The 16,428-nt window shown below is 36.7% G+C and overlaps 1 protein-coding gene across 8 annotated transcripts in view; it reads left to right on the forward strand.

The window, feature by feature from the left end:
* Positions 1 to 16,428, forward strand: part of LOC138920927 (uncharacterized) — a 613,683-nt gene that overhangs the window by 85,817 nt on the left and 511,438 nt on the right. For 6 of the 8 annotated variants that reach the window (XR_011432956.1, XR_011432975.1, XR_011432962.1 and 3 more), the window contains exon 2: positions 4,297 to 4,396. The gene's annotated coding sequence lies outside the window, so the exon portion shown is untranslated. The remainder of the gene's footprint in view (positions 1 to 4,296; positions 4,397 to 16,428) is intronic. The other 2 variants (XR_011432979.1, XR_011432978.1) reach the window with 1 other exon arrangement.

The raw sequence follows: 16,428 nt of genomic DNA on the forward strand, positions 1-16,428 counted from the left end.
GAGCCTAGTGAATTTAAGTAACTTTCCCAAATTTTCTCTGGGAGAAAGCAACAGAGCATAGATTCGAAGCTTTCTCTCTCTCTCTCTTTTTGTTTTCCTTCTTTTTTTTTTATTGCGGTAACATTGGTTTATAACATTGTAGAAATTTCAGGTGTACATCATTATATTTCGATTTCTGTGTAGATTACACCAAGTTCACCACCCAAAGACTAATTACAATGCATCACCACACACATGCGCCTAGTCACCCCTTTTGCCCTCCTCCCTCCCCTTTTCCCCTCTGGTAACCACCAATTCAATCTCTGTCTTTATGTGTTTGTTTGTCATTTTTATCTTCTACTTATGAGTGAGATCATGCAGTATTTGGCTTTCTCCCTCTGATTTATTTCACTTAGCATAATACACTCAAGGTCCATTCATGTTGTCACAAATGGCCGGATGTGATCATTTCTCATGGCTGAGTAGAATTCCATCGTGTATATATACCACATCTTCTTTATCCATTCCTCCCTTGATGGGTACCTAGGGTGCTTCCGAGTCTTTGCTATTGTGAATAATGCTGCAATGAACATAGGGATGCATGTATCTTTATGCATTCGTGTTTTCATGTTCTTTGGATAAATACCCAGTGGTGGAATAGCTGGATCATATTGTAGTTCTAGTCTTCATTTTTTGAGGAATCTCCATACTGTTTTCCATGGTGGCTGTACCAGTTTGCACTCCCACCAGCAGGGTATGAGAGTCCCCTTCTCTCCATATCCTCTCCAACTTTTGTTGTTTCCTGTCTTGTTAATTATAGCCATTCTGACTGGAGTGAGGTGATATTTCATTGTAGTTTTGATTTGCATTTCCCTGATAGTTAGTGATGTTGAACGTCCTTTCATGTGCCTGTTGGCCATCTGTATATCTTCTTTGGAGAAATGTCTGCTCAGATCTTTTGCCCATTTTTTAATTGGGTTGTTAGATTTTTTGTTGTTGAGATGTATGAGTTCCTTGTATGTTTTGGATATTAACCCCTTATCACATATATGGTTTGCAAATATCTTCTCCCACTTGTTCGATTGTCTTTTCATTTTGTTGATGGTTTCCTTTGCTGTGCAGAAGATTTTTAGTTTGATGTAGTCCCATTTGTTCATTTTTTTTATTGTTTCCCTTGCCCGGTCAGACGGTGAAAATATGCTGCTAAGACTGGTGTCAAAGAGCGTACTGCCTATGTTTTCTTCTAGAAGTTTAATGGTTTCAGATCTTTCAAGTGTTTAATCCATTTTGAGTTAATATTTGTGTATGGTATAAGGGAATGGTCTACTTTCATTCTTTCGCATGTGGCTGTCCCATTTAACCAACACCACTTATTGAAGAGACTTTCCTTTCTCCATTGTATATTCCTGGCTCCCTTGTCGAAAATTAGCTGTCAATAGATGTGTGGGTTTATTTCTGGGCTCTCGATTCTGTTCCACTGATCTGGTGTCTGTTTTTATGCCAGTACCATGCTCAAATCTTTCTCTCTTTTACATCAAAACCTGTGTTTTGTGCACTCAGGTGTTTTTCCCTATGTGTGTGTCTATTTCGTTTTCCCATCCTTCTGACAGCAGGAACTCTGTAACGAGAATTCTTAATTTTTAGGTAGCTGTCACATAGCTGATCACATAAAGGGCCTCAATCCTGCATTTAAGTCCTTGAATAACTCAAATGCGATGTTGTCCTCTATAATGTTTTTCCATTTTTACTCGTTTAAAATGATGTGTATATTCATAATTGGAAATGGTATATTTTTTCCCTGTAAGCAAAAAAGAAAAGAAAATATTCCTGTGGATAATGATGGCACTTCCAGGAAATTTTGCTCTATTTTTGAGTTGGTCATGAACACAAAAGAGTTTATGTTTCCCAAGTTTCATTTTTATTTAATACATTTTATTCTCTGCATGGTTGATAATATTTCTTAGTTTATACAGCTTTGTGTTCTCCTAAAGGCTGAGACCCATTTTTCTCAGACCATTTGATTCTTCATTGGGGAAAAAAAATCTTCCAAAAGAGTACATGGACTTGAACTAAACTTAGACGCACTTAAGAAAGTCAATGTTTAATACATTACTCTATATTTGGGATCATTTAAAAAGAAATCCAGTTTAAAAAAATTCAGATGAAATAACATGTCTGAAGATAATTCCCAGACCTAGCCTATTCCTGTGTAGAGGGAACAAATTGAAAGAAATTCTTTACTGAACCCATAAATATTGAGGTAACTTGTAGAATTACTGACAAGCAACTCAGAAGCTGCTCCATAAATATTGTCCATCTATTCTTTATCATTTTATTCTAATCCAAACTCCTAATAACTGGGGAAAAAAGCTTTAGATGATTGGATAATATTTCTTCACAAAGTCAGCATAAATCTCCTTCTATAATACATTATGAGACAAGCAGGAGCCTTCCGATATTACTTATGGTAAATGAAAAAATTTATGCTGGTTCTTTTGTCAGCCATTACATGTTAATTGTGTAAGATTAAGGTAAGAGCTGTAGGAAATTAAAACAAAATACAGAAGGCCTGATTCATGGTCTAATGGGATTTGTGCTGTAACAAATGAGACAAGGCACTGGCAGAGATACACATATACATAACATCTCAAGATAGCTTAAGAGAACTACCCAGAAAGGCACAGATGAATTCAGTAGAAACTGGGATGGTCTAGGGTGGTTGGGGAAATTGTTACCTAGGTGGTGCAATTTGAGAGGAGTCTTCAAAGAAGGGCAGGGTTTTGTTAGATGGAAAGCAGGCAACACGACAATTTGGGTGGGAACAAAATTGAAAAATCAAGTTGCAGAAGTGGCTGAGGCAAAATATGTTTGAAGGAAACATCAGAATGACTAAAATGGAAGCTTTGTTCAAATCACAAAGTCATGCTTTATTTTTCTCTATCTTTTTCTCACTCACATCCATCAGTGGACCACTGTTTTTAATTAATCCAGACTACCATGCTTTAATATCTCTGCATTTTATCAGTTGTAAGATATAAGCTTTGAATTCTTGCACACAAGTGACCCATTCCTTTGAGGGTCTGATCACTCGAAAGGATCCACTGATCTCAGCTGCTAGATGGCCGATCACTTCCCTCACCATGAAACATCATCCTGTCAGGCTATGTCCTAATAGCATCAAAACCTTCAGCTTCTTGAGAAGCTAAACCAGGAGTGTCACGGTTCACTTCCACACATTCTCCAGCTGTGCCTGAACAGCTTGATTTCTCATCCATTTCATGGTGAAACAGAAATATTGTCAGAAATTCTTTTTTTCCTTTGAGCTACCAAGATTTTGGCGTGTATTTTTATTGGTCATTTCCTGAAAGTATTGGAGTATTTGACCATCCTAAATCACTTATCTGAGAACCAGCACATCTCAGAAATGGTCTGAGGCCTCTCCTTTGATTATCAATAAGGATCACCTTTAGAGGAGTCAAAGAGGAGACTACACTGAAACAGGAATTTGTCAGGTCCCTGTTGCATGTTTTTAATTCACACACCCACGTGGCTACATCCAACAGAGGTGACCTGAATTTTCTCCTTTGATGCCGCATGCCATGAATTCCCATAGCAGGTCAGGAACAAAGAGGGCATTTGAAAGCTTTTTTCTAACACTGCCTTAGCAGATACTGATGGATTGTGTCCCAGGAACACGCTCCTGATTTTAGAATCACAAACATCAGTAGGACCGAGATGCTCGTAGAGGCTCCAGTGGCTTTGATTTCTCTTGGGTGGTCAAAACACAGCATGTGTGATATTTTTACAAACTATGGTTCACAAAGCACATAGTTCTAGAGCATTTTGTTTTCATTATGTTCGTGTCAATGGAAACAGTTGTGCTTCCTGATGTCTTACTGAGATGGCCTTTTTGGTAATTTTAGGCCACTTTCCCAAGGATACTGAATGCTGCCTGACCCTTATTCCTGAGGAAATAGGCAGGACTTGGGCTGACCTGTTGTGGATAACGTACTTTCTCTAAGAATGGCAGAGGGAAAAACATCAGACTAGGATGCTCTCCAGAAATAATAATGGAGAATCTCTTCCTGTTTTGTAAACTCTTTGTGCTTTGCTCTCTGTGTGTTTGGTGGGAATATTATTTTTAAAGGGCCATTATACTGTGAAAAATGTTATTTTGTACTAAATTTGCTTTAGAGTTAAGGAAGATAAATAAGACCTTATTATTAACAAGTTTATAAAATCAACATTAGTATACTTAGCGGAAGTTTTTGAATGAATGCTAATTCGGAATTTACAAGTCAACATTTTTTTCTCCAGCAGTTTTATTTAGACTGCCCATGGTGATATGAAAATGGGAATGAATAGCAATACCAATCCAGTGCTTCACCTGAAGAAAATTCAGGATCCTGGAAACCAGGTAAAAATAATACTTTAGGAATGCACATTCCCTTTATTTAAAAAAACTATTCTCTTTATCAAGTTTGATCTAGAATTTCCTTCAAGAAACTATATTTACTATCAAATTCAATTTATAATTTGTTTACAAATATTACAATTAACATTTCATTTCTCTACGAAGAGAAGAATGTTTTACTAAAACATGCATTCATGCATTAATTCATTAACTTAAAGTTAGATCAGTAATATTATCTACTTTTGTGGAAATATTTTAAAGAAAAAGAGGACATATGACTATTTGATTTGACTTGTTATAATTTTAAGCAAAAGAAATAGGTTTAGGTTAAATAAATGTAATGAGTCTTTAAAAAATAACCTTTATTTTTACCAAATAAATATATGCACACATATTTAAAATGCAGATAAGTTTAGAGATTAATAATCTAAATAAATAACCCTTTGGCACCACTGCAGGAAGGCAATCACCATCAACTTCCTTCAGTTCTATTTTACGTCTGTGTTTTCAAATAATGTCCATACAGCCATCTCATGATTCCTCAACTTAGATTTTATTGATTTGCTTTTTGTTGCTACAAATGAACGTTTAAACTTAAAATCCCAAAATTCTTGATTCTGACATTGTAGTTATATCACTTTAGTTTAAATCCATATCTAGATTTTTACTTACTAAGACTATACAAATAGTGTTTACTGCCGAGCCTGATGATTTAATTATATTCCCCTTATTGCAGAGTTTTTGTTTTTCCTTGAATTCGTAAGTGCTTCATTTATTTATTAATTGTTTTGCCCAGTTCTTCCTCCTGCTCTACTTCTGTCTTCCTTCCTTATTCCCTTCCTCCCTTTCTTTCTTTCCTTTTTTTTGCAAAGTGTTCCCCAAAGCTTCAAAATCTTTATAAAATTCTTCTCTATTTAATTTTCAACACAGGCAAGTTGGTCAAACAATCTAGCAATTTGTAATATTTTTTTCTTCTTCTTTTCCCGTGGAGAAATCCTTTCCGGAGCCTCTCTCCTTCCCATTTCATCTTGTCTGGCTGCTCTCTAAAGCGTCCTATCAAAAGAGGTCATTCAGGGTTTCCTTGGCTGTCATCCTGCAAAATTCATTTTTCCATTTTATGATGTTGTAGCCTCTTCTTTCTAGAATTTATATCCTCCTTTTGCTTGGTGTTCTCTCTCTTCTTGCTGGAGCTCGTGTTCTGGTAATGTTTGGAGAAAAGTTCTACAGGTGATAAATAACTTAGAAACTTGCATGTTGAGAAATATCTTTATTCTACATGGTACAAGATTGAATCTTTGCCTGGAAATAGACTTATAGATTTAACATAATTTTCACTCAGAATTTTAAAAGCATTCTTCCATTATCTTCCAGCTTCCAATATTGTTGTTGAGAAGACCAATGTCATTTTGATTCTGATCATTTTTTCTATCACCTCCTTTTCTCACTAATAAGCTTTTGAGGTATCTTCCTTATTTATAGTGTTATAGATTTCACCAGAATATGCCTTAGTATGGGTCTTTCTTCATCCTTGGTCTTGGGGCCCTCAATGAATCCTTTCAATCTGATAATGTCGATTATGAGAAATTTCCTTGTATTATACTCTTAATAATTTCTTTACTAGAATTTAATCTCCATTTCTCAAATTACTCTCTGTGGAGTAGATTATCTCCATTGACCATCTACTTTTAGAACATCTTTACTTACCTTTATTTATGTGTTTGTCTTTTTGAGTTTACTCTTTATTATCTGTTAACACTTTTACTAAATTTATATTTTTGGTGCTCATATGTTAAATTTATAATTTTCCTTCTTATTCTCTATTTTCTCACTCTTTTTTATTGTGTCCTGCTTTGCTTCACCAAGGCAATATCTTTTGTCATATTTGGGGACATTATTATTATTTCTCTGAAATTTTATTCTGCTCACTGCATATTCTCTATTTCTCTGAGTTCCTTCATTCCTTTCACTTATTTTGCTATCTGTTTTTTCCTTGAAGGATTCCCAGTGGTGATCCTTGACTTTCCAGTCATATTTTTGAGGGAGGCACTAAACACCTAAGTAGGATCTCTGTGCACGGGAGGGATGCTTGTTGGCAGCTGGGCTCCACTTTTGATCCATTGGTTTGGCAGTTGGCTTTTTTGGTGGATATGACACGTTACATCTGTTTCTGAGGTTGCTTTTCTCTGTGGGAGTTATTTACTCAGGAGAAGAATTCTTAGTCTTCTATTTGGGGATATAAACACCCTGGGGCTTAGCTCGGGACAGCAGGTGTACACAGTTCTCAGTGGACGTAGACTGTCACGTAACCTTTCAATTGTTTGTACATGTCCCTTCGCTGTCTTTTGTGCTGTAGATTGCAGTCATTCTGACTCAGTTTCTCCAGATACCATTACTTTCCTTTAGGAGTGAGAAGGGTTAGTTCCCTGGCTCCTTTCCAGTAGATGGGTGACCATAGATAGGTGTCTAACTGGTCCTCTTACAGTCTTTCAAACTATCTCTCTGTTTTCAACTCCTGGCCTCAACCCCACCTTTGACAGTAACTGGATGTTCCAACGTCTGAACTTTTCTTAGATGTTGCTATGTGACTGTGTTTGTTTATTTTTAATTAGTATCTGCTATTTATATTCGGTTCATCTTCCTTTTACTCTGCTAAGTCAAATGCCACTATTCCATGCACTTTCTGTCTTTATATATTGTGATTTAGAGTTATAAAAGTCTTCTAGTTTTAGAAAATATTTGAGCTTGTGTGGTAGGCTGATAACGGCTTCCAAAAATATGTCCACGTCCTCTTTCTCAGAACTGTGAATGCTAACTTATTTGGAAAAAGGGTCTTTACAGATGTAATTAAGTTAAGGATTTTGAGAGGAAGAGATTATCCAGGTGGGCCCTAAGTGTCCTTAGAAGAGACAGACAAAGGGAGATTTGACAAAGAGTGATTTTGAAGTTGGAGGTAGGGATTAAAGCGATGTGGCTACAAGCCAGAGAATGCTAAGAGATAGAGGAGCCACCAGAAGCTAGAAGAAGCAAGGAACGGATTCCACAGAGCCTCTAGAGAGAGCACGGCCCTGCCAAAAAGCTTGATTTCGATTTGATTTGGAATTTATGTTGAACTTCTGGCCTCCAGAACCATAAAAGAATAATTTTATGTTGTTTCAAGCCACCAAGTTTATAGGAATTTGTTGTGGCAGCCACAGAAAACGTACACAGTTTGTATTAGAGTTTGTTTTTCTCCCTTAAGCTTTGTGATGATTTTGAAAGGAGAAAGAGGTAGAAGGATATTTATTTCACCTTCTTGAACCTGAAATCCTTTAATTCTTTTACTTAGGATAGTTTTATTTCTTGTAATTTTATTCCTGCCGTAAGGAGTGTGCCTACTTTCAAAAGTATTAGTGCTTTCCCAGATATGGAATTTCAACAGTGTCTCCATTTATTCCTCTTCTCTTCTTATTACACAGTGTCTCCTGTCAAATAGGTCTTACTTCCTTCTCTCCTTCTCCTTTTCTTTCATTTTTCAATAACCAATCAATTACCTACTTAGTGTTAGGCACTGTGATAAGCTTTGGGAATATAGAAACCAATAAAGCAGTTTTACTGCCCTCCGCGAGCTCACCTTCTATTGGTATAGAAAAGGAACAAAAACAGCATTTGACCGGTGCAAGACATAAAACCAAAACAGAAGTGAAAATCAACAGCTAAGATATGACACCATCAGTGCTAAATTAGAGGTAGGAGTGAAATGCTGTGGAAAAACAGTGAATAGCCCTGTTTGACAGAGGCTCAGAGGATTTACTAAGTAGTCCTTGAGCAGAGTCTGAGGGGATGAATTGGAGTTTTATGAAGAGCTAAATAGGGGAAAGGCATTTTATGGAAAGGAACTGCCTCCGAAGAAGGCACACACATGCTAAAAAGCATGGATTGCTTGAGGCTGGCAAGACATTTAATATGCCTGGAGCATAGATTAAGGATGGCAGAGGGGAGGGTCATGAGACTGGAAAGGTTGGGAGGCAGATTGTGATGAAAATTTTTTTGCTGTGTTAAGGAGTTTCAGTTTTTGTTATTTTGGAAATGGGGGAAAATGGGCTTTGAGCAGGTAATTGGCATGGTCCATTAGGAAGAAAACTCTGGCAGCATTCTGATCATTCTGATTATCCCGCTGATGAAGAGAAGCTGGGAGGTGGGTTAGGGGTCTCTTGTAAAAGACCACGTGAGCAGTAGATGACAATGACCTGAGTCAAAGCAGAGGTCATGGACAAAGATAAGAGAATGGAATGAGAGATAATTATGAAGCAAAATTAGCAGAGTGATGGAATTTCTACCATCAAGTAGAAGTGGTAAGTGCAATGCTTGCAGTCACAAGGTGCAATTGGATGCTAGGGGAAAAGGTCCATTTCCGTCTGGGCAAGGGCAGAAGAGGTGACAACTAAGCTGAATCTTAAGACAGAAGGAACAAGTTATTTGAAAAAGAGGCACAGGGAACCAGATTGTGGCAGCAAGGCTCTCCAAACACCAGAGATGATCTGAGCAAAAGCATGGATGTGAGAAACAGATTGGCTGCTGGATCAGCGATGAGTGGTGTGGAATTGCTGGTGTAGAGAGTCTCGTGGGAGGTGAGGTATGAAGGACCAGTCAATGGAAACCTCTGGTTAGCTTCCCTCATCCTTTCTTTCCTTAAATGTTCATTCTTACATTTATCCCAGCCTTTATGTCTGGAACAGTCTTTTGTCCACTGCTTATATTTTCTTCTTTTTAAAATATACTCAGAGCTTCTATCTGTCAGGACAGCCATACCAATTTCTTGTTCTTGGGAGAAATTTGTTTAGGTTTCTACTCATTAAAAAGTTATATCCAACTGTTTTCTCCGTTTATAATACAACGTTCATTCATTCACATATTTAGCTAGTAAAATGGAACAGCCAAGACCCTGTCCATGGCTTCCATTGGAATTCAAGCACACTGACTTGTTCTCTGGTTTGACAAGTGTTAAAGAAAAAGACAGCACCTCATATCAGGTCTTCACAGTTCTCTGCACTTACAAGTATCCTGCAACATTTGACTGTTTCTTCTTCAGCTTTGTTTTTTGAAAGGAAAGGGAGCAAGAAAAGAATGAACTTTGTAACATGTAATCTGTATAATATATCCCAAAGTGCTTTAGCTCAGAAATTTACATAACTTTTGGAGCACATGCCATAGTTAGAATCAATTTCCTCTCCTTAAAAGCTTCAAAGTAAATTTATTTAGCTAAGAATTGGGGACAGAACAACAAACATGGCAACAATTCCCCAATCTAATTAAATAGCAGTTAGCATCTGAAAAGTAGTTCCTTATTGAAAATTTTAGAACTGGAATCACAGAACTTTATCTGCCTTTGTGTTCAAGAGCCCATGATATCCTCTTCTAACTGGAGGTCTGATTATTGGAATATAGGATCAAATTGCTCAGGAAAGTCATATGCTGTCTAAGATTAACTCTTTAGGATTAACTCAATAGTATAAATTTTAATAACAACTCTGGCAACCAGAGTTTTGGGTACAGTATCACAAGGGTTTTAGAGCCAGTGTTTTCAGAATATTAACTTAAATTTGGCGCCCCTGATCCTAGCAGCCTTGCCTTTCTTGGCAATATCCTCTGACCCACAATTACCCATGGATGGTCCCAAATATCCTAATCTAAAGCCTGATGATAGTTGCAGAGAGGTGAGAGAAATCTTCAAGAGTACTATATTTTATTTTTGTAAGAATTTCCAGATGCAGTATTTCACCCATATTAGAATTAGTGTCTTGGTACCAAAGGGGTTTTTGGCACCAAAATCTCCAAGGAGGAGGAGGCACCAAGGAAGGCTACAGGGAAAGATAACTTTGGGTAGGCTGGCTGTCCGCACTCCTCAAGCTGTAGCCTGTAGCCTGTTTTTCACTACCTGCTCATGAAAGCCCTGGTTTATCTCAGAGACATTCCTCTGTAAGTGCCAAATAGTCTCAACTCGCGTTCTTGCCTGAACTCTGGCACCCTATGTGAACCTTAATATGCTAGAGCAGATTTGCTTAATGCCTCTAATTTCTTTTCCTTGACTGAACTTGTTACCATTCTCTCTTCCTAGGTCTGTGTCTGGGGCCCAGGCAGGTTTAGCTACAACCACCTTGAGCATGGCTTGGTTGGATGGAATCTGTTACAGTGAGTGAGGGCTCAGGGGGACTGCTCAGTATCCCCTGTGTGATAACTTTAGCCCTGGCCTCACGGAAGATCTTCTCCTGAGGAGCTCAGCACTTGCCCCTGATACAGTTTCCCATGGGATCAGACTTCAGCTTTTACCTCTCGCTTTGCAAGACACGCGACCCATCCCAATTTGTCTTAGTTTGTGACTTGTCCCCATTTTCCAGTAATTTGTAAATTTCTTCAATCTGATTCAAACTCATACTTTCCAACCGATCTAGCTTTCTCAATCCCATCTTCCATCCTCTCCAGTCCAATTAGACTACTTTCTGTCTTCTATTCTAACGCCTCTACTTATATCAATATAGCAACACGTCAGAAGCATTAACACACATGTATTTTGTATCACCTCTTCAGGAACTATGTTTTCTCTTTCTTCCCAGCTCCCATACTGGTCGTTTGTTTATTTTTTCAAATTATGCCAGTTCATCTAACTCTCTCTTTCTCTCTCTGTTTCTATCTCCCTTTTTTTTCTTTCCATTTCTAATCCCCATATTTTACTTCCTTTACTTGCTTCATTGTTTTTGTTTTAACAAGATCTTAAAATGATAGCACCCAGACCGTATTCTTTACATATTTAGTGAAAGAGCAAAAGTTGTTGAACTAGATGCTTTTGGCCAACCTGGACTCTTGCTCCTCAGCATGAGATTTCACTGTGTTCAGCTTTCATTTTTCATTAATGACCCATTCTCTGTGTAGAGTTCTCTGTTTTCTTTCTCTCCTTCCTTCTTTTTCTTTGTTTCTTTTTTCAATCTCATTCAACACCTTACTGGCTCACGCATCTTGCGACACACATCCTAAACTACAGAGAGACACTTTCTTGCTTTCCTGCTGCTGCTCCAATCCTTTGGGACCCATACAGACAGGGAGGGTCTCAGACATGAGTTATTTCAGACATGAGTCTGGGAAGATCTAATTAAGGGTCAAGTAGTAGATGCTGTGGGAGGGCGTTTGTCACTGAGCGAAAGAGATGACTCTTGCCATATGCTCTCAAAGGAGAAAACAAAGGCTATATACATACATGCACATGGTTTTACGTCTTCTCTTAAATTCTTCCGATAGGTCTAAGTAACAGCGTAGAAGCAGGGAAATGAAAGGGAAGAGGAAAATTTCAATTATTCATAAAAGAAGAATCATTCAAGTATTGACCAACTAGATTTGAGAGAGTAAATAGTCCAAAATAAGTCAAAAGCTTCAAGATTTGTGATAAAGAGAATGCTGGAATTAATAATACACCTAGAATATTTTTCTTTCATAAAAGAAATAAGTTAAATTCTAAATAATTTAGAAAGGAAATAAAAAAGCATAAAAACGATGCATGATTCTGCCATACAGTGATGACAATTGCTATCAACATTTCAATACCTGCTCCTTTTACTATATTTAAAGACTCCCATTTTTACAAATCTAGAATCATATCTCATCTGGAGTTTGTTTTATTCCTGCTTTGGCTTCCATAAAGCTCATATCTGATAATTCTTCAAAATGATGATTTTAAATCACTATATAATACTATATCATAAGAATTGATATACTCATTTTCAGTTTTGTAGGCAATTATAAACAACCTGATACAAAAATGTTGGTCTTTCTCGCTGATAAATTTCTTACGAAAGAGTCCTTGACTTTCTTACAAAAAAGTCTTTGATCTAGCTTATTTTTGATATAATATTACTGAAAATCATGCCCACCTCAGAGCCTTTTCACTGGTAGCTGTTGCTCTGGAAGTTTCCCCTACACATTATCATGTAGGATTCCTACATTGTGCTCTGATTGTTGCCCAAATGTTATCACACAAAAGAGACATTTTCCTGAGCACCTACATAAAATGTCATCTCTGCCACCTCCAAAATCATTCATTATCCCCTTATCCTGCACTATTTTACATCTTAGTATTCAATAGTTCCTAATATTTTACATTTACATGTGTATTTGCTTATTCTCTCTCTCTACCTCCTAGAACCTAAATGACAGCAGAAATTCTATCTGTTTTGTTAAACACTTTATCCCCAGTGCCTCAAACAGTGCCTGGCACATAATAAGTGATCAACAAATATTTGTTCAGTGACTAGATAAATAAAAAGAAAATGCAAGAATCTTGGCACATATAAACTGGTTGCTTTCCAGAAAGTTTGTTCCCATTTATATACTCATAAGAACAGAATAAGCCACTTTGAATATTTATTTTAAAATTGTCAAATAATAGGAAAAGTTTATACCATAATCTCAATGTTGCTTTAGTTTTCATTTCTTTTATTTCATCTTTGAATTATTTGTTCCTCTTCTTTATATTTTTCATTAAGGTGTTTGTCCCTTTAAAATAATCTACAAGAGCTTATGTGCATAGTGTGCTAAATTTTTTCACATTATTATCAACATTTTCCCTCTTCCATAGCATACTTTCAATTTTCCTTATGTTTTATGACATCTTAGATAAAAAATGCATGGAGTCAAATATTTCAGGATTCCTTCCAGCGAGCTCATCTACACAGTTTCTATAGACTTCAACCTTGCCTCTCTACTTTTTTAGCTTTGTCATCCATATCACCAATATGATTTTTCAGTGTCATTTCTTATCCTTACTTCACTTTTTTCTTTATCCATCATACTCTCTTTTCTTTTTAAATGTGTGTATTTCCATTTTATTTTCTTGTTTTTATTTTAGGCTATTTCTTCCTTCTTGTATAGTGTTATAGAGGTCATGTCTTCCTGAATTCTATTTAAAGTGCCTGTTGTCACCTATTTTAATAGCTGATATATTCAGTTATGGCTCTTCTTTGGATAATGTTCTTTTCCCACTTTCTCTGTCGTATTTTCCTATAGGCCCTCATTTTATATTTGTTTTCTATTTGCTCAATGTTAAATTAGCCTAGCTCGATCTAATGTCATGGATGACACCAGTTGTATTCTTACCATCCACTTCTTACTAGCTAAAATCCATTTATGCTCGTTAAATTCCCTTCCTGTCATTCTAGCTGCGTGACAGGTAGGGTACAGAACTCCCAACTAGAGACTAGGAAGCATACATGGAGTCTAACTTTTCTCTCTAAAGTAAGGTGGCCTCCTATGTCCTAAACCTTATTGTTTCATAAGCATTAAAAGCCACAATTCCTATGCACCTCATTCCACCATCTTCCTACCTCTTCTACCACCTACCTTGCTTTCACTAAATTTGGGGGCATGTAATATGTCACATGCCAGTCCCTTTTCTCCCTTCCTGTTTTTAGGTACCAATGCCAAAACAGGAAGAGATGGTGCTGTGAGAATACTACTCTGTGTATCCCAAGAAGCAGCACCTTCTACTGACACCCAATGAAATTACGGCAATCCAAGTTTTCTGTGGAACAGGTCCATGAATCTGAAGGCAGTTAATAAAGAAATGTTGAAATGCTTTCTTGACTTTCACGTGAATAGAACTAGTTTGTCTCTGTGTATAGACCCCCATCTAATGTTTTTTCTTAGTCCAATATCGTTAGCTTTAGGAGAATGATGAAGAAATTGCTTCAGTTAATTGCAGGCTTTAGGATTGTTGTAAGGTGTGTTTTTCTGTGTAGATGTTTTAACAGAAAGTTCACTGAAACCAACTTATGATGGCAGACTGCTAATCAGATGTCTAGTAAAACTAGAAGTTTGATAGTAATGTTTTCAAGCCTTTCATTTTAGTTCATCTCTTCCTCCATCCAAAAGAGAGTACCTTTCAAAGCATTGCAGATGAGTAGGGAAAAATGGATAGATGTAGAACAGAATTAGTGTGAGAAAGGTCAGTGCCATATAATAAGTGACTAATGTTTTGTTATTATGTAGTGCTCAGAAATTGTCTTTATAACTTCATATAGAAATACTGTCTCCTATCATTTTTAATGACTTTTTAATTCATTGAAACATAATTTCAAATTATTTTCATATTTATTATGTAGTCTAACAGCATTTCTAAACAGCATAATAGGGTTTTGGCGGTAAAATAGGATTTTGGTAAAATCTGAGCTACTGAGATCTCTTTCAGATTAGATGAATTTAGCAAAAATTATCTGCAATGTTTGATTCAATCTCCTTGATATCTAGCATAGTAAACTTTTTCCCCATAAAATGAAGATAGGAATGAGTGGGGTAAAGCAGACAACCTATTTTCAGTAGCATTGTGGTAGTGATCTTTTCTTTTCTCTTTTAAGGATTGGCACCTAAGCTAACATCTGTTGCCAATCTCTTTTTTTCTTCTTCTCAAAGCCCACCCTCCTGGCCCCCCAGTAAATAGTTGTATATTCTAGTTGTGGGTCCTTCTGGCTTTGCTATGTGGGATGCCGCCTCGGCATGGCCTGATGATCCATGCTAGATCTGTGCCCAGGAACTGGTGAAACCCTGGGCCACAGAATTGGAACATGTGAACTTAACCACTCGGCCATGGAGCCAGCCCATGGTAGTGATTTTTTCAATGTAAGATACCACACTTTTACAAAGGGGATTATTTTCAAAACCTGTGTGTAATTCAGAAATGTCTGTGGTTGTTTTGGTCAACTGGCTATAAAAAAATACATTACAGACTATGAAATCACCAAAGTGCTTTCAAATGCTGGTGTATTTTTTATGTTTTATGTAGGTTATTAGTGACTTTTTTGCACTTCTCAAAAAAGTCCTTTGTTTTGTATATGCAGAAGTGCTGTTGCAATAGAGGCCAGATCCTTGAGGTGTATGACTGTAGACATCTAATGGATAAGACTGGTGGCCTTGTTGACTCTTAGGAGTTAATTCTTAGTCTTAAATGAAGGAAACAAAAAAATAAAACTTGTTGTTCTTCATAACAGATGAAAATGGAACATGGAACTATAAGGTGGCGTTGAATCATAGAATTTCTAAAGACTACGTATCTCTCAAGGAGTAATTAGAATTCTTGATGTTCTGCATATCTGTTGGCTAAAGAGCCCAAAGTGATTTGAATAATGCCTGTTTTCAATATATAAAACAGCCATGACTGAATCACTAAAAGATCTTAATTATTATTATTATTATTATTATTTTTATTATTTAACTTATGTTGTTTTTAAAGCTTATTTAAAGGCAATGCCAATCTCCTTTTCCAAACCTGTCAATGACTCCTACTGTAGATTGGAGAAAGTGGAAACCCCCAATTACTGCCATAACCCCCTCCTGTAACTGATTTTAATACCCTTATTACTACAGTTTTCAGAATTGAGCCTCTCTATCAGATAGTATTACCTAGTCCTGTTTCTCTCATCTGTCTTATTCATTCTTGCATTTTTGGTTTGTTTGCTTTATTTAAGTCAGTACCCAATTTGAGGACAATTCAATTGGCCAAGTAAAGGCTGATGAGCTAGAAATGCTAAGTCCAGCATCTGTATGGAATATTCCATTCCTGTAGCCTGCTGCGCCGATCATGTTTTGTGGTGTCACCAAATAATTAAGGGGAGGAAATGTGGGTGTGGCAAGTCCATTTCTGAGGAGTGGCTGTTTTGGGGGGAAGATTGTGTGTTACAATCACTATACAAGCATATGCCCCTTAATTGGGTTGTAGTACTCAAAAGAATGAATTTATTTTAAGTAAAATTGCCTGATATTTCTGTGTCCTTAACTTATTGATAATGATGGTGGTTATTATTTTTAAAGTGTTTTCAAGGGGTAAACAATGTATGAACTGTAAACAAACTTGGAGTTTTAAAAGATTGCTTCTCTTTAGCATTTTGTTTATTTTCTGATGTTTTGAACTCTCATTTTTTGATATATATCAAAGAAAGAAAGCATTTATCTGAATGAGAGAGCAAAATGAAATTCTAATGAAAGTAGGAGAATAAGAGAAATCTTGACATTAAGATATA

The sequence above is a fragment of the Equus caballus genome, chromosome 26 (assembly GCF_041296265.1).
Source record: "Equus caballus isolate H_3958 breed thoroughbred chromosome 26, TB-T2T, whole genome shotgun sequence".
NCBI lineage: Eukaryota > Metazoa > Chordata > Mammalia > Perissodactyla > Equidae > Equus > Equus caballus.